This window comes from Ambystoma mexicanum, chromosome 7p, assembly GCF_040938575.1.
Source record: "Ambystoma mexicanum isolate Mex_15411 chromosome 7p, UKY_AmexF1_1, whole genome shotgun sequence".
Classification (NCBI taxonomy): domain Eukaryota; kingdom Metazoa; phylum Chordata; class Amphibia; order Caudata; family Ambystomatidae; genus Ambystoma; species Ambystoma mexicanum.
In genome coordinates this window covers 228012555-228036309 of record NC_090939.1, presented here as the reverse complement: position 1 = coordinate 228036309, position 23755 = coordinate 228012555, and positions in this window count along the sequence as shown.

Genomic DNA, 23755 nt, shown 5'->3' with positions numbered 1-23755 from the left:
CCATAGGGCTCAATGGGATTGGGGAACATGCTAACAATGGGCCCGTTAATGATGGCCCCGTTGTTAGCATGCTGGCCACTCGGACCAGACATCCAGAGCGGGTCCCGTGTGGGGACCTCGTAATGAGGTGGTACGGGGTTAACAGCGCCGGCACCTTTACCGGCACCATTAACCCCTTACCGCCTCACTTATAATGAGGCCCATAGCGTTGGGTGTAGCATGGTCATTATTCATACGCACATTATAAGACTCCATAACAGTAACTGGCATTTTGGTGCAGCAAGTGTAGTCATTTCTTACTTTGGCTTGACTTTTCTTTTACTGGCCATCTCTGATAAAGCAGTCCTGATAAGAGTAGCTACCTGTCTAGACTGGCATTTGGGTGCAGCCAGTCTAGACGTTTCTTACTGTCACATTGTATATGTTTCTGGGCATCTGTTATATAAAATAACCATGGTAACTGTTATTGCTTCGACTGGCATTTTGGTGCAACCAGTCTAGGTATGTCTTAATGTGGCATGGCAAGCTTTACTGTAATATGTTTACTATGTGTTTAGACTGGTCTACATTATGCAGCCAGTTGGACATGTTTTCATTGCGGCAAGGCATTTTTAACAGCAAAGTATTCAATTAAAGCATTTATGTTCCTGTGCATTGTTGGTGACTTGCAAGTAATGGATTTTTGGATTGGTGTTACCCTACAAAACAATTGCAAACATTCTGGCTTTTTAGCCATTTTTTCTCATAAGGTGTGCTCTATATTGCATTAAAATACATATTTATATCTTTCTCCTAGTGCAATGTGTGGCGTGCCCCTGCAGCAGTATGATCATTGTGTGTATTGTGTAAGTGTGGTAGTCTAGCCGGCCCAGAGTGTGGCGCAACCAATGATTTGTTGCCGAGCGTGGAGGAGCGGAGATATAAGACCCTCACCATGGCTTGCAGGGGTGGGGGCACATGTTGTGCTATACCAATGCACATTGGCTTAATAGTAATCAATTATGGGGTAGGTTATTTGCTGATAATAACATCTCACTGACAATTGCTGTTATAAAATTCCTTTATAGGCTAAACTTGACGCCATGTATGTCCTCTACAATTAATTGTACGGTTGACGATTTTTAATTACTGTTTTCAGAGTTGATATATGAATCTTGTTGAATGATTTAATGAATTGTATAAGATTTTTATTAAACTAATGCACAAATAGTAAAAAAAAGAACTGAGAGTTTAAACTCAGAGCCTAGTGCACGTTCTTTAAAGGTTGGTCCTTTGCTTTATGTTATTGGCATCTTTATTGTGTTTTTAATTTATTGCATTGCACCACCCAAATATATGCCACTTAACTTCTCCTGCTTCTGTTTCCTCCTTTGCAAAGCCTGTGCTGGTTCTCCACTACATAAGTTGTGATGAGTCCTACGCCAACGGGGAAAGGCTCATGGTCAACCCTTCCTGTTCCCTCAGGAAGAAAACTTAGTGTGTTCATTTTTTAAGTTTATTCTTCCATCTTCTGTTCCAACTCAGTTGGAAAACATAACTGGGGTGCAAATACGTGCCTGCTCTGCCTTGTTTATGTTATGTTACTGACAATTGGTTAGTGCACATCTCACATTGGTATGTCTTTGTAGTCATGCAATAAGTGTGTAAATAAGTCTGCTAGGAGCATACTGCTTTATTCTAGGTCCTAGTTAACAATACTATGAGGCACTTTGTAAGCATAATGGAGTGCATCAGTTGCTAGCGGATAATGGTCTGTCATAGGTTATGATGGACAAAGTGCTGTCGGCCAAGAGAAGACCCATACTGCAATCTGAGTGCTCATTGGATCCAGGTTATTGTATCTAGTATACCTTTTATGTGAATCCATCAGAATTCATCATGAAATGAAAATTCATTCAGAACATTCCTAATGTGATCTTGCAGTAGCCCCAGAAAGCCGTAAGCAGTGTGAACTAGAGGTTATAGCATTTAATCGATATTAAAGCCACCGTGAAATTTACTGAAGAATTGGTGAGGAATCTTGACTAACTTATGGACTGTAGCAAACTGAAAACCCTTCCAGTCAAGTCACAGCTGACAAAGACACGTTGCGCTCCCGCTTCTTATCTCTACCCCCACTATTGATTTTCACTCCTTCCTTCTCTACCTTGTTCCCAGACCTTCAAGCGCAATCTGTTGTCACTTCCAAATGTAACTTGAACAGGATAGCCCAGCTCCTTTGATGAGCAGCAATTACCCTTGAGATGGTTGGGGATGTAGATCTTACTCATACATCAATAATGGAGCCGACTCAGGATGTTGACCAAATGCAAACAGTTTTAATGTCAATTATCTGAAACAGGGAGCATAACGAACATCAACGCAATCGCTCGATCTTCAAACTCAAAGTCCTTTAAGAATAAACTGTACTTTTATAAGCAAAATTTGTCATCAATGACGTCTAAATCACATGTGTACTAACGTCCTACGTGGCGAACTACAAAAACGTATAAGCATGGACTATTGGTTCTGAGTGAACATCTAAGTATATGATCCATACTAGTCTAAAAAAGTGTAACTATGTGATTGGTTTCTCAATATCAGGTGGGGCAACTAAGCCCTCCCTTCAAAATGACCACTATGAACGTCACTAAATACATGACGTCCCATTGGTTTACACACTATAAGACCCCTAAATACACAGGTCCTCTTCAATTGGTTGGGATTCTATCCACCTTGAGTACTTTTCCACCTACGTTAGCAGCCTGCAGGCTGACCATCCAGATGCTGGTGAGGGTGCCTTAACTTTAGCTTCCCACCAATTAGCATATCAATCCATCATCACCTCAGTGGTCTACTGTCGGTGTCCAGTTAAAGTACCAAATTCAAAAGGATCGAATGCCAAAGGTGAGTGTCAATTTTACCTAAAACAAACAGGTCCAATTTATTTATTTTTTTATATTTTTTTTGGGGTTTCCGTTTTGGAAAAATGTGGTTTTTACCACAAAAAAGGGGGTTGAGAGGGACCCCCCAAAAAAAGAAATAACATTCGACCCTTTGGTTTTCGGTCCTTTTGATTCGACCCTTTGGTTATTCGATCCTTTGCATTCGAAACTTTGAACTAGAACCCTACTGTCAATTAGGTCTTTGAAATTCACCCTTGAGAGTGTTCTTAGCTCTGAGAAAATTAGGGAGTGAGAAGCACAGTCTGGCTCTGTGCGTAGGTGTGACCACCTTGTTCATCCAACTTCATGCTTCCACGTGGCTAAAGACCATGAAATCGAGCCTTTTCGTGTATTTAATATTATTTTCTACTAGACTTCTGACATCTTCCTTGTTATGTTCATGCCTTTTGAACAGGAGGTTTGTTCTTTCATACGATTTTGTATCCAAAGTCAGTTCACTCCAGTTTTGATAAGACCTTGTCTTCTTGGCTCACTCATCCTTGTCTTTTGCTGATATTCTGCTTGTAATTCAATTTGCTTTTTACTGCGACACACTGAACGGAGGCCTTTTGCTAATGTCCAACCTGCTATAATAGGTTTAGTGGAAACATCCATAATTCTCTCATTCCTATGTATGTATACGTTGGCGTTTGCTGCAGTTTATTTACTATAAGCTTAGAGCTATCTTCATGATTACTTTGCTTCTTGCGTTTCTTCTGCATCTGTAACACGTGTAAAATGACTTGATATCTTCATCTGTTTCTGTGGCATAAGCTTCTTCACCTTGAGCCCAAGATGTCACTTATCCTTATTGCTTTCTTGATGCCTTATAGTGTATCCACACTCTCTGATCACTGCATCTCTTTTATGTACTTCATCTTCAGCTCCATGTAACATATAAAGGCAATGGTTACTGACACTACCATTCATCCTTGCTGTTTATTGGCTCTGCATCTTCAGGGATTTCATTCAAATGGTCATCATATTTCTTTGTAGGCAGATATGGTTTTCTAAATGGGTACTTTGGCTCACAGATTATTTTAGGTACTGGTACCCTTATGGGTACTGCACAGAGTCCACATTCTGCTCTTTGTTGATTCAACTGTTCCGCACACGTCACATACTTTGGTTCCCAGCATACAGGTAAAAGGGGCGGGTCGATTGAGGTGGGGGTACTTGGCTCCTCCCCTACAAACTTCTTCCTGACAAAGACATATGATGTGGTCCACATGCACCTGGTCCACCGTAAACCCCTTTAAATACATGAATGTAGCCAAATGCACTGTCGGAGAAACGTGAGGCATTCTGAAGTAAGCATGCAGCCATCTTTAAGTCATCTTGGATTATTTTCTTTGGAAAATACATTTGTCTTTAGGAGTCCCTGTTGAGACACTGCACTGCTTCATAGTATTAGAATGAGTGTTGTGTGAACGTGGTTAAGGTGTGGGAAGGTAGTGTGGATTGTAGTGTCACTGGTCATCCGGCATTCGCAGAAGAACACAGACAAGAGACAGAAGAGCTGCTGATCATACCTGCGGCATATCACGATTTATTGATTAAAATCTGATTTGGACAACTCGAGCCAAGGAAGGTCTCAGAAATGGCTACACATATTTGAAACTGTCTTGCAAACAAAAAGTCGCCCTTCCCTCTACCTGGTAACCCATCCACAGAAACACACACACACACACACACCACCCATTCACCCAATCACTCCCACACAGGCTCATCCAGCCACCTGTGCACACATTCAGAACTCAATAATCTATCCGTCTTCCCAACAACCAATGCACAAAACCGCATAACTGTCACCAACCGTGTAAACTGGCCCTGCTGCAGCCGGTCCTTGGCAGGTGAGTACCCCCACTTCGCCCTCCATCCATCTTGATTTCCTGCTTTGCTTTTGCTTTTCTTCTTCTTTTCTCTTTTTATCATCTCCTCAAACCCACTTGCTCTAATCCCTGCTTTCCCTCCCCAAGCTTTGTTTCCCTCCCTCTTCCAGCCACCCACCCCTCGCCTGCTATTGGCTCTAGGTAACCTTAGGTTCCGATGCCTCGTTGCCAGAAGCGGCATTGTGATCTCCAGAGGACCCCTGTAAACGGGCCCTACTGTAGCTGCTCTGTTGCAGGTGAGTGCCCCCTCCACCCATCTTGTTTTCCTTGCTTTACTTTTATTTTTCTCCTTCTCATCTCCTCAAGGTCACCTTATCTTTCTTTTAGCCCTTTTGTTTAAGGTAGTCATATCTCGCATTTAGACTAATTGTGTGAGATAGCCTTACCTTGCTTTTAGCCCACTTGTGTTAGTCAGCCATATCTCGCATTTAGCCTAATTGTGTAAGGTATTATGCATTCATCTAGCACTTAGATCGCCTGTGAAATGTAGCACTGCTTCGTCTACATAGATGATACCCAGGAAGTAGACATTGTTGTTTGTACAGCTAACCCTTTCCTCCTCTTGCACACTGCACCTTCACAACTCAGCGGAAGGCACTGACTCACCACCTACACACCCGGCACTTACATATAACACACACACTATTGCACATCCCCTCTGCCAAAAGAATGAAGCTGCTTTTTACAACAAAAAATTGAACTATAGATTCCCAACATAACTCTTGGTCTCCATAAACACCCCCTCTCCCCTTTAGTCCATAGTATACCTCTGCTGCGCCCATGAACACTCCATTTGGACATGGGTGACTAGCAGGGTTGTGGCCACCCTCTCGTAACGTTAATGGCTGAAATACACACATGCATAATATCACCTTTTACATTTTTGGACTATTGTCCCTCCAAAGGCGTTCAACCAAAGGTGCGTTGGGACCATGATTATGGTGAAAGGTGCTATAACAAATGACAAAATGAATTAACCCATCCACAGCCTTGTTTAGCCACTTCCCAACCCATCAACAAAACACCCACAAACTTGCCCATCTAGCATGTACAACCAAGTAAGCAAGAATTGGAATTCAGGTTGCCTGGTTCCAGAGTTCTCAGCTAAACCATTAGACCACTGCTTCTCTCTTATTAGCACAAGGAAATCCTCACTGACCGCCTTTCAGCCAATTAGAATGCTGGAGTTCAGAAGCACACAATATACCGTAATTAAAAACTCCTCCCACCTTTTTCTGCATCAATCCTCAGAAGATCACAAAGGAGGCAAGTCATAAAGCAGCTCTTCCAACATTTTCCCTCCTGTTTCTAAAAAATGAAATTGCATTTATTATACTTACACATTTTGTCTATTTACTTTACTCACTATTAAACTAACTCCAAAACCAATTTTGCTATTATCACTACTAATAACCTTAACAACCTTGTGCGGGTTCATTAACACTTGGGATATGGACCCTTGCCCAGCTTATGTACCTCAGCTTCGCGTCAGGCTATATCTTGTGGGCGGCTCATTATCCTGCGATAATGATTTCTCGCTCAGTCTATAAGGCTATATAAATGAATCTTTTCCATAAAAAAGCGTCTGATAAAAGTAAAGCTATATGTGGGGCTGAAAAAACACAATGCCAGAGGGTTATTTAACAAAAAGACCTCTTTGTTAATTAAGAAGCCCAACATGTCTGAAAAATAAACACATCAATGATCCTAGAAGGCATGCAGCTTCTAACCCAAAGCCCTGACGTAATGTTCTCTGCAAGTACCAAATGATGACGCACAAGCTTCTGGTGTCAAAACTCCACGTGACCTGCAGCACGCCTGACGTTCTATGAAGCCCATTGGTCCAGGAAACTTGCTGGGGGGGGGAACCATAGGAAGGTTGCCATTAAGCACAACATACACGATGGGCAGGCTCTGTGTGGAGCGTCCACAGATTTATGTGCTGCTACAGTTTTAAGAATAATATCCTGTGCAAATTCCGCAACACTCGTAAACACTTTAGAAGGCTGCTTTATGGTACGAAATTAAAAAAGTTTGGTTTCCAAACTGCATGCGCTGTGCGGCCATGACTCCTTTCTCAACTGCTGGGTAAACAGTCTGCCCCAGAGCTGGCCCTGGGAAAGGAAATAACAAAATAGCTACTTATTCTGATGACATCGTATTTCAAAATTCGTGAAACGTAAAATACAGATTAAGAGAAATGTGTCACACTTCGGGCAATGGGAGCGAGATAATTGGGAGCCATCGATGGCAGATGAATAGAGGCTTGGAGCAAAGAGCTTTCAGTGCCTGTGGTCACTGCTCAATAGTTATTTTAAGAAATCAACTTTCAAGAACAGTTAGAGTTCATTTAAAGCACAGACTTAGCAGCAACATTGGAGTAAAAACCCTCTATAAAAGTCCCCAGCTTTTAATTTAATAGAGATTTTCAAATACACAGTAACACATTATAACCATAACACTACAATTCAATTATACATTATACTTCCATGTTCAGCACTTTTTGAAGTGAAGCTGCTCTTCTATTTTTCAAAGTGTAGGATGTTATACATGAGCGCCTTGGTGAGACTCATGGCGCAAAGGTGAAAAGGAGACTTGGTTCCATAGTTTTGAACTTATTCCCTGCTCCGGTAACACTATTTGGGAATGTAGAATGGGCAACACACGTCACTGTCACAATCTCTCTGTCTATTTCTTATGTTTTCTTATCGTCAGTCTTTTCTCCTTGGCTCTCTCTTTTGCTTTCTTTTCCTCCATTTTATTTCTCCTTTTCACTGCCTTTCTTCTTATTTTGTCCTTTCTTTCCGTTGCCATTGTATCTTTTCTTCTACTCCTATTGTCTCCCTTTCAATTTCCTTTCCTCTGCCATCTGCACTGGGCTCTCCTCTTTCTTACAGCCTGCCCCGTCTTCATTTTCAATGCCCTTTGCTTCCTCTTCATTTGCTCCTCTTTTCTCCTTTCTTTCTTATTTGATTATGGCTTTTCCCATCTCTGGCATATTTCCAGCTGTCCTTTGGATCCCTCCAATGTGCTGTTCCCTATAACAATGTACTCTTTTTACTAGATCTGGGAAAGATCCGGAGCTAGGCTAGTGTCAGGACCGTCAGGACTCAGGGCTAGCTAGCCTTTTGGTTGTAGCCCCTGCACTTCTACCTGGGGATACAAGCAAAAGACCCGGGGCTATAGCCCCTCGCCCAGGGCTGGACTGGGAACCAAAAGAGGCCCTGGAAATAATTTTCAAAGTGCCCCCAAATTAGACACATTTTGAGCAAGCGCAACACTTTCCCTTAGAGTAAATGTGGAAATAGCACACAAAAGAGGCCCAGGGTGCAGAGGCCTACTGGGATATCTCCAGAGTTCCCTATTGGCCAGTCCAGGCCGGCCCTAGCCTCCCCCTAGCAACGCCTCTGCTCTTTCATCCCAATTAGAGCCATTTCATATGTTGCAGTAGACACTTGCCTGGTAAACAGAACAGAGCCAACAGAGCATTGTCAGGGCAAGCTTCCAGCCTGCAACATGGGTAGTTTATGCCTCTATGCATTTAATTATGCCTGCACCTTCCTCAGATGTTTCATTTTATATGCCTGGGTGGATAACTCACAGGTTAAGTGTTTGTCTCTGGCATAGGACAAGCCTATGCATTGCAAGTTTGAACCATGACGTGGCCATATTGGGTACCATTAAGTTGGGTAAAATAACACTTATCACAGTACGTAGACGCTGTAAGGATTTAACCAACAAAGTGTACTCTTCGATTCCATCTCTTCTGTGGGAAATTCGCTCAACTGTATGGGAATGTAAACAGCTTCAGCCTTTTTCTGGATTTAGAGATAAGTCCCGGTGAATTTTTGGGGACACATACTGACACTTGTAATTACATTGGGCCTGATTCATGGAATATTTGCCCGGGTCAAAGTGAATTTGCACTGCTGATACAAACCCTGATTCATGGAACTGTGCAAAGGGTATTTATTTTTTTTAGTTTAAAGATTTTATTGAATAAAATTATGTATACAAGGCAAAAGGAAAAATATAACAAGATATAATGAGGATTAATACAAAGTAAGCCTATTATACTTCTATCAAATTTTGTCAAACGTATGCTAGTGATTTTAAGATATTGGGGGGGAAATAAACAATGTCAAACATCGAAACAAGATGCAAACTGGACAGAACATAAACAAGGAGGAAGGAGGGAAGGGGGTGAAGGGTGGGGTACAAATATATCATGCATTCTTAACAGGATGTTGATACATGTGTTACTAGCGCAAATTTACACAGATACAAAGTCATCAAATAATTGCCATTTCAATTGAAACTTGTTTTGTAAATCAGGGGTGGAAGCATTACCTTCATTCAATCTGTGAATATTACGTAAAGAATTCCACCAATATTTATAGTGAATTTGGCTTAGGTGTGATATTCTGGATTGCCACCATTAAATATAAATCAAAGAAATACTTGTTTTTTGATTGAGCAGTTACAAAGCATGGAGCTGCCTAAGATGAGGAAATCAAAACGAAAATCTATAGTAAAATGAAAAATACATTTGATGGTGTTCCACACAGAGATCCAAAATGGTTTAACATATTGGCAGTCTATAAACATATATTTAAAAGAACCTCGAACATGTAAGCAACTCCAGCAGTTGTCATTGGGTGATGGACCACATTTGAAAGGGGATGCAGGGGCGATGAAGGCTCTATGGTGAAAAAAGAACAGGGTTTGGATAAGGCTTGCAGAGGTGATAATTTTTTTAATTCTTTGCCGTTGGGATGGGGCCAGCAAAACTGATGATCCAACATTATACAATCTTCTCTCCAGTTATTATGAAGACATTCAATCCTCAGGATAGATGCAGAATTAAGTACAATGTTGTAGTAGATAGAGGCTGTCATATTAGAGTTGACCATATGAAGGAGTCTTAGCGCCTCAGGATTATTAGAATTATACAGCAGTGTTTGTAGGTGTTCTACTATTGCAGCAATAATTGAAAGAAATTGCATCAGGGCAGAGCGAGGCATATTACATTTGACAATAAATTCATCAAAAGTGTTGGGGACACCACCTTTAAATAGTTGGTTACAAAATGTAATGCCTTTAGAGAGCCACAGCTTCCAGAAAATGGATTTACCTCTATTTGTAATCAAGGGATTATGCCAAATGAAAGGGGAAATAAAGGAGGATTGCTTAGCTATAGATGGAAACATAAATGTATGAAGGGACAGGATGGATTGACGGAGACAGGAGTATTTGGTAAATTTGTTTTTCCCTTTAATTATGTAAAGGTCCGCAAGGGACATTGGGGAAGCCATCGCTCTCTCCAGGCAAAGCCAGTGAGGCACCTGAAATTATATATCCTGCATAAAACACCACTGTGTTTGCTTGACAGTAAAGGCTAGATGATATTTTTTTTAAATCGGGGTAACCAACCCCTCCTTGAGAGCGTGGTTTTTTGAGCTTGCTCATCGAGATTCTATGTTTCTTTATACCCATAAGAATTTTCTAAGACAGGAATCTATAGATTTAAAGAAGGAAGGAGAAAGGGGAATAGGCAGCATATAGAGGAGGTAGAGAATTATAGGAGAGATAATCATCTTGATCGATTCTAGTCTACCCCACCAGGAAAGATATAGGGGGGACCAAGAAGATATGAATTGCTATTAAATTAAATATTAAAAGATATTAATGGCTAATGCGCTATCAGAGTTATGTTTACGAATACCATTGATGGAGGGAGATATGTGGATCCCAAGGGACACCATTTCATGCCTAGAGTGCTAGTGTGACATGGGGTGCAATGCAGGTTAAGTGGAATAATCTCAGATTCGTCAGTGTTAAGTTTCTATCCTGACACACCTGAAAATCTGGAGATAATAGTAAGTAGGTGTTGGGCTCCCAATAGTTTTTTTTTAAAGAATATAAGTACATTGTCGGCATAAGCAGCAGTTTTAATATGTAAATTATCAAATGGAATTCCTCAAATAGAATAATTTTGTCTTATAGCTTCTAATGCGAGGATAAACAGGATAGGGGATAGAGGACAACCCTGGCGTGTTCCTTGGAATAGGGGAAAAAAATGAGGATGTGTGTCCATTTTTAAAGATTGCAGTCTTGGAGTTGGAATATAGGACTTTAATCATAGAAAGGAACGGGGGGCCAAAACCATGCCACTTGAGCGCTTGGAACATAAAGTTCCATTCAACTCTATTGAAAGCTTTTTCATCGTCTAAAGCTATAGCAGCAAAGGGGTCATTTGATTTTTTCAAGGTGTCAATAACATCCAGGATTAGCCTTATATGGGATGAGGAAACTCTACCTTTTACATAACCTACTTGGTCTTGTTTGAGGAGATTGGGTAGGAAAGGGAGAATTCTATTGGCGAGAATTTTTGCAGAGATTTTACAGTCCGTATTAATAAGGGAAATTGGACGATAGCTTTGGGGGAGTTCTAGATCTTTATCAGGTTTAGGGAATACTATTAGCATAGCTTCTAAGAACGAACCTTGGGCAGTGTTATTTAAAATGAAATGAGAAAAAAGATTACTTATTTTAGGGACTAATAGACCAGAGAAGTGGGCATAGAAATCGATAGGGAAGCCATCCGGTCCTGTGGTTTTGCCTTTTTTTAGGTTTTTAATAGCTAGGTGTATTTCAGGAGGTGTAATAGAATCATTAAGGGAGGAGAGGTCATTTTGAGAATAGGAGTCACGAGGTGTATTATATAGGAAATCATGAATAGCAGTATTATTAGGGGGGCTTCAGAAGTGTATAAATTAGAGTAAAATTCTTTAAAGACTTGCACAATTTCTTTATCACACATTTTTCTATTTTCCACATGATCTCTAATCACAACAATTCTAGATTTCTCCTTCTTAAGTTTAAGGTAAGAAGCCAAAGTTTTACTAGTTTTATTGGAAAATGTGTATATTTAAGCAGATTGGAACACGAGTATTGTGTGATAAGCTTATTATTTTGGAATCAAAGTTTCATAATGTCTCTAAGATAACAGAAGAGTTAGTGCGGGCAAATTGAGTTTCTAATGGTTTAAGCCGTTTGAGAATGGATTCAGATTCCGCTTTAAGGATTTTCTTTTTGTTCGCTACATAGGAGATAACATGACCTCTAAGGACCGCTTTGTAACAGTCCCAATTATTGGGGATAGATGTATGTGATCTTTATTCTCCGAGAAAAAATTATTATGTTGTTCTATGATAAACTGAGTAAAAGATGCATCATTTAATAGGCTTGTGTTAAACCTCCATCTGCAAGTGTAGTGAGATTTTATAGGGGTAGCAACTTTGATATGCACTGGAGAGTGATCAGATATTGTGATGGATTCTATCTGGGCATCAAGAAGAAGACTAACCATAGAATTAGGGATACAAATATAATCAAGTCATGACCGGGAGTTGTGGGGTGTAGAGTAAAAGGTACATTCTAAATCTGTGGGATGTAGGATCCACCACGCATCACTGAAACCCGATTCAGAGATAAAATTAATAAATTGTGTATGGGATGTCGTGTTAGTATACCGCACATCAGATTTCCTATCTGTAAAAGGATCTATAACTTGATTACAGTCTCCACATACAATCAAATTGAGGGGGTTGCTCCATAGTATATGTTTTCCAAGTTGTTTCCAGAAGCAGGGATCTGCAGATGTAGGACCATAAACATTTAGAATTGTATAGATCGTAGATTCTACTGATATATTAAGGATAACCCATCTTCCCAACGGATCAGATTCCGTAGATATAATTTTACATTTATGGGATTTGTTAATGAGTGCAATGACACCATTCTTTTTCCCATTAGCAGCACTTGAAAAGACCTGGCCCACCCAAAGTCGCTTGAGTTTTGCTGCTTCATTAACAGAAAGGTGTGACTCTTGTATACAGGCTATGGAGGGCTTTAATCTATTGAGGTGTGAAAGCACTTTTTGTATTTTAATGGGATTATGTAATCCCTTAACATTCCATGATACAATATTGAGCGGCATTATTTACAAAAAGGAATAAGTATATAATAACATGGACCATAATTCAGATACAACAGTAACTTTAATGCATAGCAGTCTATTAGCATGTATAAATAGATAAGTACCCAATAAAGCATGGGACAACATGAAAGGAGTGAGACAAGATGGCTGTGGAAGACAAACAAAAATGACATGGAAATTGGTAAAAAAAATAATTGTAGTCAAAAAAGGTCCAAAGAACAGTGGCAAACAGGAACCAGCCACACCAACCCATGTCCACCAAAGATGAAAAGATGGCGGAAGGAGAGCCAAGGAAAAGAAACGGCCAACCATACTCCGCTCTGATGAAGGTGTTGATACGTTTTAGGATAAGTTTTAAAAATGAAGAATGCACATAGTTGTAAAATGTATTCATGTGATGGGATTAGAAGTATCCTTATCAGATATTTTGTGAAATTGGATATATTGTCTTAATTCTGTAGTATTTTGGAAGGCTGAGGTTTGCCCATTTAAAGTAACTTTCAGAATAGCTGGGTGGATAATGCCATACCTGACATTTAGTTGTCTCAGGGCAGGATGAAAAGAAAGAAGGTCTCTTCTTCTTGCAGCTGTAGTCTTGGACACATCTTGTGTAATGAAAACGTTGTGACCTTCTCACGTTAGCTGTTAAAGTTGTTTGACCTTCTGCATGATGATGGTAATGTGAGTAAAGTCAAGAAGAGCTAAATCTGGAAGGGATACGAGAAATGGAGGGTGAGTTATTGGGGCCAATTCGATGTGCTCTTTGGATATTAAGCTGCACAGAGGGCGGTAAACTAAGAATTTGTGGAAAAAAGTTATATAGAAATGCAGTAGGATCATCTTTTTCAATTCCCTCCGGAAGGCCTGCAATACGTAGGTTATTTATTCTATTCCGGTTTTCAAGGTTTTCAGTTAATTGTTGTAGAGAGGTGACTTGCATTTCTAGGTTAGTAACTTTGTTGGACACATCTTCAGCATTGCTAACACGTTTTTCTACTTCATTCATGCAAGAGTCAAAAGCAGACCATTTGTTGTCTAGTAGTTGCAGCTTAGCATAAAGGGCTTTAAAGCTCTAATTTCTGTTTCTGTTAATTTCCGGTCTGCATGACTGGGTCTGCTATATCTTCTTTAGGTGTCGGAGATTCACTTTTCTGTCTCTTTAGGGTAGTGGGAGACGACACACATGCCTCTTTAGTTTGTCCCTTTTTAGTATCCATCTTATGTATATATATATATATATGGGGATATAGGAACAAATTAGTTCAAACGGAGAAATATATCTCTCCTCTTCAATAACTTGAGTCTTTAGTTTTCCTTCTCCCTATCCTTTATATCCTTATAACACATTTTCTAGGCAACCTAGGACAGTCTCAGCCAAACCTGTCTCTGAAATTGTGGCTTAAAACCTTAAAGCTGGGCATAATTAATAATGTTTTGCAATATTATGTAATTTTCAGCTTCAAAAATCACCAAGTCCAGTGAAATCAACAAACTCCATTCAAAAATGTTTTGCAGAGCTTATAATGTGCTTTTTCTAAATGATATTCCATTAAACTGAAGTGAATTTAAGAAGAAAAAATAGAGAAAAAGATGGAAAATACCTTTTGTTATATGATATATAAGTTCACTTGAAGATGAGGCAGTCCAAAGTACTACATAAGTGTGAAAAAAGCACAAAAAGCAAGAAAAAAGGAGAAACTATTTATAATATATGCGGTTGAAACGGTTAAAATATAAGAAGAGAATACCTGTGTTGTGTAGAAGCTGTTGTACCCCTGCAGGACACGTGCTCTCCACGTCGCGGCAGCCGACCAGCTGACAGGAAAAGTGGGCTGCCGGCTCATGGGATGACGCAGTTTCACATGTGTTCAATGCACAAATGGTTCACTTCTGATCACTGTATGCATTACATGTGAAAGGTGGGGAGATAGTGGTCATTAAAGTTACCCACTTTCACATACCCCTTCCAATGGCACCATGACAGCAGTGTATTTCCTGTTTTGAAGGGAATCACTACTTCCCTTCAGTACAGTAAAAAAAAAAAACTTTAAAAACAGTTCACGTGACATTTTACAATGTTTACCTCCACCTTTTAGGTAAAGGTAAAAATACTAAGTAGTAAAGAGGTACTAACTGCCAGCGGTATTGCAGTTGGAATACCACTAAAGGTACACATACTTGTAAAGCAGTAATGTGGAGGAATCTAAAACAGGTGGTGTCCCAGGTTAACCTGGGGGGAGGGGGATGCAAGGGTGGGAAATTGTCCTCCTACCCAATTGGTGTCTTTCCCTCCTTCCCAATGTGTGTTTTGCCTCCCTCTGGCAATGCCCATTTTACAGTAGTCATTGAAAGTGCTCCTCTGCTGGCCTGCAAATCACATTTTCACAGCAAGTTTATTTTCTGTTGGTTGTCCTTTCTTGTGGCCTGAAGCAAACCCCACAGTAATAAACCGGCCATGATCAGCACTGGTTGATAATGGGGATGGGAACGCTGGCTATAAGCAGATTCTAAACAATAGGCATTCGAATCGGTTCAGATGATTTGAACCCTTTAGTTCTAAAGCTCAAAATGGTTCAAAAACCTGGGATACCGGTGTCTACGGATATGATGCAATAGGGACATCATTTGCTGACTGGAGCCATTGTGTTGCAGGAAAAGCACAGACACACAACTCTGGGCCTTGTGCGCTTCATTCCAGAGAAATCCGCACTCAAATTCCCCATCTAGTTGTTGGAAAACGTAACTTCATTTTTGTAGTTGAATCTTCTTGTTTTAAGAAAACCTTTTATTTTAGTTTACCTTTTGTTTATTTTATTTTAATACAAAGGAAAACATATCTGAATTTGGTTCATCGGACGGTGCTCAGTCTGCACCTTTTTTTTCTGACTTAGTACTTCATTTCAGATCATTGTTCATAGTAGGATTTTTAATGCTTTCAGTTCATTTATTTTTCATCTGATTTCAAATTAAGGAGCATTTTTCAGTCTTCCCCTTTAAGCTATGAGCTATTTAACTGTTTCGGTAAATACATTTTCTTTTTCTATTTAAATTGGACTTTTAATTATCTTTTTCAGTCATTTTGTTATCTCCTGAAAAAAGATAAGTGTTTGTGGACATCGGATTATCCCCATACCAGTGGTTTAGCTCAATCACTTAAAATCTGAAAAAAGATTACCTGTTAGGTAAACTGAAATAAATGCCTGTTCCCAGAAGAAAAATAACATGTAATAAAAGTTGAATGTATAATGGACACATCTCTACTATGCTCCAGTCAACTATAAACCAAGAAAACATATTTGAATTTGTGAAAGATTACCAGAGGTCCACCAAACTGATCACAATAACTATGGTATATTATTTGAACTGGAATGCAGTTTTGGGTCTGTTAGTAGCCTGGCCTTACATTTATCACAGATCAGCTTTTCTGTGCGGGAGAGCCAGATAAGTCTTTAAGATAGTAGCTTTCCTCCAAGTGAGAGCAAGAACAATTTTTAAGAAAGTGTCTTTTCTGTTAGGGAGATGCAGTACCATTTTTCAGAGAGCATCTTTTCTGCAATGGAGACGGGGGCACACTTTCAGATAGCAGCCTTTCCACGGGGGGACAGCCAGAGCCATTTTTAAGATAGCGCCTTTTCTGTGAGGGAGAACAAGAACATATGTTCACATAGCAGCATTTCTGTGAGGGAGAGCCAGGAAACAGTTTCAGACAGCAGTCTCTTCTGTGAGACAGAGCTGTGATACACAAGTGTAACTCTACTTAAGCTTGTCAATGGAATGTCAGCCCATACAGAAAAAAATGCTCCTCATGTTTCTCGCTCAGCCAGTCAATTATACTTTAATAAACCCTGAAGAACTTCTCTTTTCTTTCCTTAGAACCCTTTTCCGCCAACATACAGACACTGAGCCTCATTAAACGGAAGGCGGTAAGGGTTAACGGTTAACGGTAATGGTACCGGTGACTGTTAACCCTTACCGCCTTATTACGAGGTCCCTTTGCGGGTAGGTACTTTTGCAGGCGTTAAAAACCAACCCGCAAAGGGACCTCGGTGCTAATTACGGCACCGCAAATTTGCGGTACCGTAATTAGCACCTTCTCCATTCCCATTATGCCCTATGGGGCAAAAATGGGAATGGGGAAGGGCAATAGTGGAAGGGGGAATTACTGCCCCGCCAACCTTGGAATAGGGCGGTAATTCCCCCTTCCACCAAGGCGTGCCAGTATTTTGCCGGCATGAACCATGGCGCTAACAGCGCCATGGTTCACCGCCTACCGTGTAATGAGGCCCAGTACTGTCTCTAACAATGAATGTGTCAGCAGCATGTTTCCTCAATCCGTGACTTGGAATTCAACAGCTTCAATCTTACGTTTGTCTGCTTCAATACTCATCTCTCTCTGTGCGCTTCTGAGCAGAGCATCCTGCAAGCGAGGCGAATCGCCTATCAAAGGAGTATGCTCTATAGATGGTGGTGTCTGGGCAATGTATCAAACATTTCTCTTGGTGTTCTTTCAATGTGGATGGTGCAGTGTTATCTAAAGACTTTGTGCACTCACGTACGCTTGCGTTCAACCTCACAACCCCCATATCTGCACTTTAAAAAAAGAATAGATTCTGTGCTGCAGTCTCAAAGTTTACCACTGTCATGTGCTTCAAAATGATGGAACACAATGGTAACTCAAAACAGACTAATGGTCCTGGAAACCTGTCATTACTGGGAATATCACTTGTAGGTGCAGGCAGGTCACTGTGTTTCACTGTTAGCCACAACCCGACCTTGACCTGCCCTGCGATACAAGCACTAAACAGACCAACAACGCTGCAAAACCTCAGAGACAACAACCAAAGCTCATGAAGAGCCAGCTATCCGGCACCTTCCCTGACACTGGCACCTTCCCTGACACATGCAAGTGTGCATGAAGAGCCAGCTATCCGGCACAGCTATCCGGCACCTTTCCTGACACGTGCAAGTGTGCATGAAGAGCCAGCTATCCGGCACCTTTCCTGACACGTGCAAGTGTGCATGAAGAGCCAGCTATCCGGCACCTTCCCTGACACGTGCCAGTGTGCATGAAGAGCCAGCTATCCGGCACCTTCCCTGACACATGCAAGTGTGCATGAAGAGCCAGCTATCCGGCAACTTTCCTGACACATGCAAGTGTGCATGAAGAGCCAGCTATCCAGCACCTTGCCTGACACATGCAAGTGTGCAGACGCCTTTCATTGTTAGGTGTCGAAAAGATTGATGGGGCTTATTTACAAGTTGTTCAAACAGGCGACTCCTTACAATCCCTTTTAATTGACCAGGAAATGTATTATTTGCTTCACTGAGTACCCCAAATTGTCGCGGGTCACTGGATTCGGACGGAAGTTAAGCCCTAAAAGAAAGATGACCTCAGGACTCAGCGCCAGTGGGAAAATAATCAATTGTTTTAATGTGCAATCAAAAGGTTTTTCAAAAAGTTAGCCCTCTCCGATATTGAGACGTTAAAGTCCATGTGACTGATGTCAGGTTGATTGTAACAGGGACAAATCCCCAAAATCAATAATCCTGCTACTCGATTTCGAACGCGTCGGCTGCACAGCGCTTTCATTGTTACACTGTTCGCAATCACAATTGAGATAGCAGAGATAGCAATAGTGGTAATTCTGCCTGTGTAAATTCCTACAATATTTAGCTTTAAACCGGTGGATATATCTCCAGTACTTTACCACAGTTGTCTCCCCCACTTCAACACCATACCTGGAATTTGGTGGTGCAGTTAAAGTGGAAGTAATTCCATTGCCTCCAAAGAAAATGGTTGTAACAGAATTATCAACACTTTTTACTGCACCGCCAAACCCATAATGAGCCCCATTAAGCCAGTGCTCAGACAGCAAGCTGCATTTTTTCCTGTCATATGTCTTAATTCAAAACATATTCCCACTTTCCTCCTTACACTTTTACAAGTTTCCTTTATCATGGAAAACACTCCATTTAGTATATGCCCCCCCTGTCGCAAGAGGTATGCCTGGAAGGACACCCATAAGGTCTGCAATCAGTGCCTTTTCTCGAGATCATCCCGAAAAACACTGTGCTGCCTGCTAGCTGTTTTGACCTAAAACTCTAAAGGACTGAACTACTAAACGTTGGACAGCCCACGCTCTGCAGGCTGAGGCTGCAATAGAGGTGTCAGCAGGCGCCGAAGAGTAGGAGGAGGAGGCATCCAGCCCACAAAGTGACACCAAAGATGAAACGGAAGCAGCAGCTTTCCAAGTGCTAGTCCTCCCCTCCGGAAGGCATGCCGGCGGCATCACAATGGCCACTGACATAGAAGTAGGACTACAGCTTCAGTTGTGAAATTGTAGTCCTACTTCTATGTGGGTGGCCTGTCCCGTGCCATGTTGCAGGAACAGAACCCTTATTGGGACCCGGAGGAAGGTGGAAGGTATGTGGAAGGGGGTGAAAATCGAGTGAGGAGTGTGCCTATCAAAGATTTGGGGATTGGGTGGATACCGTACAGGTTTTTGGCCAAACTGATGGAAAAATCATGCTATTGGGACAAACGGGGAACTTTGGAAAGAAGCCCATTTGATTTGCATTCAAGAATCTTTTATTGTTGGTACCCCTTTGGTGAAGCATTTTACTGTGATTTTTGAGTCTGCCAGGAAATGGCCAAAGGACAGGCCGCACAGCAGTTTACTTTGCACTTGGCGCACATCCACTGGTTCTATTATTGAAAATGTGGGCCTCGGCCCTCTGGATATTTTAGGATGTAAAATATCTTGGTACGATCAGTCTAATGAAACTTTACGTGTCTTTATTGTTCTGAATATCTATTTTAACCCTGTCTCAACTATTCTGATTGATTTTATATCACTTATTACTAATAAATTTGATTCTAACTGTCTATTGACGAATGTGAGATGTGTGCTAATGGGTGACTTCAACTCTGAGTGTTTAGACCCTCTGTGCTATTATCCCGAGAATGGTAGGTGTTTTTCCCCTCCTGCCCGAGCTCGAGGGATAACTTGTTGATCTTGTTTTGAGAGTTTAGAACTAGTTTTGTTAAATGGGAACACCGGGACTGATAAACCCCCCAGCTACACATGAACAGATAACTTCCATAGATCCACTCTGGACTTTGGACTCTGGACTCTGGACTTTTTTTGTTTCTGCCCATATGCTGCCAACTATTCAAGTTGATTGAAATACTTTTAGTGACCATTCACTTCTTAGGGAATCTTGGTTGATATTCACACAATTGAGAACCCCGAGCTAACCCTTGATTCTACAGAGATTAACCCGCGCAACCAGGCAGTAATCTGGCGCCCTTAATATGCTGGAAGATTTAATGCAAAGATTGACGAAGATTTGTTGGGGGACTTTTTATAGATATGTGTCCCTCTTCCTACTTCTCTCCTTACCTGAAGACGACGTTAGCATCTTTGATCCCCTATTGAAACATTAAAACGTCTAAAGGTAACACACAAGTATAATGGGCAGGTTCATGCTATGAAGCTGAGGCTTAAGGGGGACATCAAGGAAACACTTAAATTGTGTCTTGATGTGCCCGCAACTATTGCCAGGCTTAAACAAAGGTACAGAAACTGGGTTAAGGGCCATCGTGCCCTATTGGTGCAAAACTATGCTGAGGCTATGTCAACTGCACTGGTATCCCGTGATACTACCAACTTCTGGAGATTAATATGTGGGGAGGATGCCCAAGCCGTCTTGCAACATCAGCCTATTGCGGGCAAGGTGTGGGAGAACTATTTTTTTAACCTTTATGCTGTGTTGGATACTGACACTGTTGGTACATTTGTGAAACCGGGTCCATGTACTATTAGGGAGGCCTTGCCATTATTGGATATCGGCATGCAGGGCATCCAGGGTGCTATAGGGAAGGCTATGTCCTTGAGAGCTCCGGGACTTGATGGGCTTTCTATTATAACTTTGAAATCTGCTCCGAGTCTATGGGCAGATGTCCTGTTGCAGTTGTTCTCTAATGCGGTTCGTCAGGCTAGGTGGCCTTTAACCTGGAGAGAAGCCATTGTAGTAGTAATCTTTAAAAAGGGAGATAGGGCGAATCCGGGCAATTATCTCCCTATCTCTCTCTTGGATGCCTATTATAAGATCTTTTCCACTTTTGTGCTACAAGCTTTAGAAAGATGGGCCGTTCAGGCAAATAAATTTGATTACAACTAATCTGGATTCCACAAAGGAACTAATACAGCGTTGAATTGTTTTCGTATTACAACTCTTGAAGAGCCAGGCTTCTGAAGCGCACACTTTACCTTTCTTTTCTGGCTATAACCAAGGCATTTGATTGCGTGGATCGAAGCAGACTTTGGGCAATGCTTAGACTCTAGGGTTGCCCTTAGGCTTTGTTTCGGTTGCTTGATTTGATGCATAAGGATATTAGAATTAAAATTAGGTTGGACATGAATGGTACGTGCTCTGTATGGATAAAGGTCGACCGAGGGTTTCGTCAAGGCTGTGTATTAGCGCCCTTTTTATTTAACCTTTACATTCTTGGCATTAGGGCAGTCCTGGCGGGTTCTGGTGTAAACCTTCTGAGATGGGGACATACGAAAATTCAATATCTCCTATGTGCCGATGACCTTGTACTGATTGATTATACTCCAATAGGCCTACAGAAATCGATACTAGGATGCAGGGTTTCTTTGAGGATATTGGACTAAAGATGAATGTGCCAAAATCAAAGGTTTTGGTTATAAATCAGAGGACGATCACACAAGCCACACACATGCACAGAGAAATATGTGTGGAACTGAACATGCAAACCTTACATAGTTGTTTATTGATTTTGTCTTGCATTCTTGAGGTTTAGAATGTGATTTGAAAGTGCCTTAGATGAGTTTGCTTAAGCTACCCATGCACCGCATACATGCTAAGTAACCGTGTGAATATAGTGAGACTACTTAACAAGATGGCAGGTGGCACCTCCATATCCCAAGTAGTAATTATTAATTGCGTGACAAGCTTGGCCTACGTTGGTGGTCCAGTCTGGATATAGTTTTCACTGCCCCACCAACGTAGGCCAGTCTTGCCACATAACAACACAATGGGCATCAATAGTGAAGCAAACATGAATCGTGATTCGTGTGTGCTTTCCTATTGATGGCCATTAAAACATGCACTGTTCTGTCCTGGCATCCCCCCCCCACCCTCACTGTGAGGGTGAGGGGTGAGTGTACCAGGACATGACATTGCAGCCTCACTCCTCCATCCCCTTCCACCGCCCGGCACGCATGCACACAGTCATACACATTCATTCATCCATGTCTCTCCTTCAAACACGCATTCATCCATCCATCCATTTCTCCATTCACTTGCACACACATATAACAGACACTCATTCACTCACGTACACTTACAGATCATGCAAACACTGCATGCAGGCATATATATATATATATATATATATATATATATATATATATATATATATATATATATATATATATATATATTTTAAACCCTTACCTTACCTGAACCCCAGTCTTGATGGCGTCTTCCACTGAGACCCTCCAGTTACCACACAGCATTTACACGAATCAGGAAACCCACAGAACTTTCTGGTCTTCAAACTGTGGGGTGCGCCCACCAAGGGGGGCGTGGCCGAATCCCATGGGGGGTGCACGAGAGCCCAGCAGGAAATGTAAAAAAAATAAAATATTTTTTATTTTTAGTTTGGAGGAAATGGGCAGGGGTGGCTCACATGGTCAGACTGGACTATAAAACTGCCTCGGGCACCAATGAAAAAGTACTTTAGTCACAGACGGTTTGAATAGTACCCAAGGGGGTGCTTTTTGTTAAAATGTAAGCACATTGGGATATTTAAAGAACATTTATTCAGCAACAATGGTCAAAACTACTGGCTGCATAGTGAAGTAACTCATCAAACTGGCCCACTTTGGCCAAAAAAGTGGTCCATTTTGACTGGCCTACACTAGAATTTTGCATTTATGGTACAGGCATCGCCCTACTGCTCTATAGCCCAGTCCGAGCCTGGTGGTGCATTCATAATGGGTGAGTGGGCGTCCATCCAGTGGCCCCCTAACCCATTATGGAGGAACCGATGAACCAGCCCAGTGAAACACTGAGCACTCCCTCCACTGCTTTTTCCAGCTGAGGGAGTGCTCCTGGGCTGGCTGAACTGTGAAAGACAAACATTGTTTCCCTTTGACAGTTCAGTTCTCCAGCCACACATGCTCACAGCCATGCAACGCTAGGGGCGTTTTGCTTCGCCAGCCTTGCATAGGTCATTGGAAATGCTGGCTAGGGCACTGCATGTCTGTATGTGCGAGGAGGAGCTCCTGCACCTTCTCGCACATACAGGCAGAGCAACCTGGAGTGGGGCATTTCAGCACCCACATGCAGGCCCCTGCAGAAGGTATGTTTATGTTAATTTATTTTTTATTTAAATATGTGTATGGATGCGTGTATGCTTGTGTTATGAGTGAGTGTATGGTGATGGGTGCTCGTATGAATGATAGAGTGATTGCTGTGTGACTGTGTGTGTGCATGAGTTTGTTTTGTTCCGTTGTGCTGATTTTGGCGAGTGGGCCAGCAGAGGGGCGGGGGAAGGAGGCTTGTACAACAAAGGCTTTTAAAAAAGGCCTTTGTTGCACAATCCCCCTACCCACCTGCCAAAATCAGCTCTCCTGAGACGCTGTGGAGCCTAGGGAACAGGGATGGTATTTTTTTTACTGTATATATATATATCACAGATGTCCAGTCAAAAATATCATGCTTTCCCCCTTGCCCCCCAGCGCCAATTGCAAACTGTTTGGCTTTTTACCCATTTTTTTTAAGTATGCTCTAAAATACAACATTTTAACCCATTATTTTAAAAAAAATTCACAGACGGAAAACCTCCCACAGACCCCCATTGATTGGCTCGGGGTCCCTCAGTGCACTTGGTCGCTATGGCA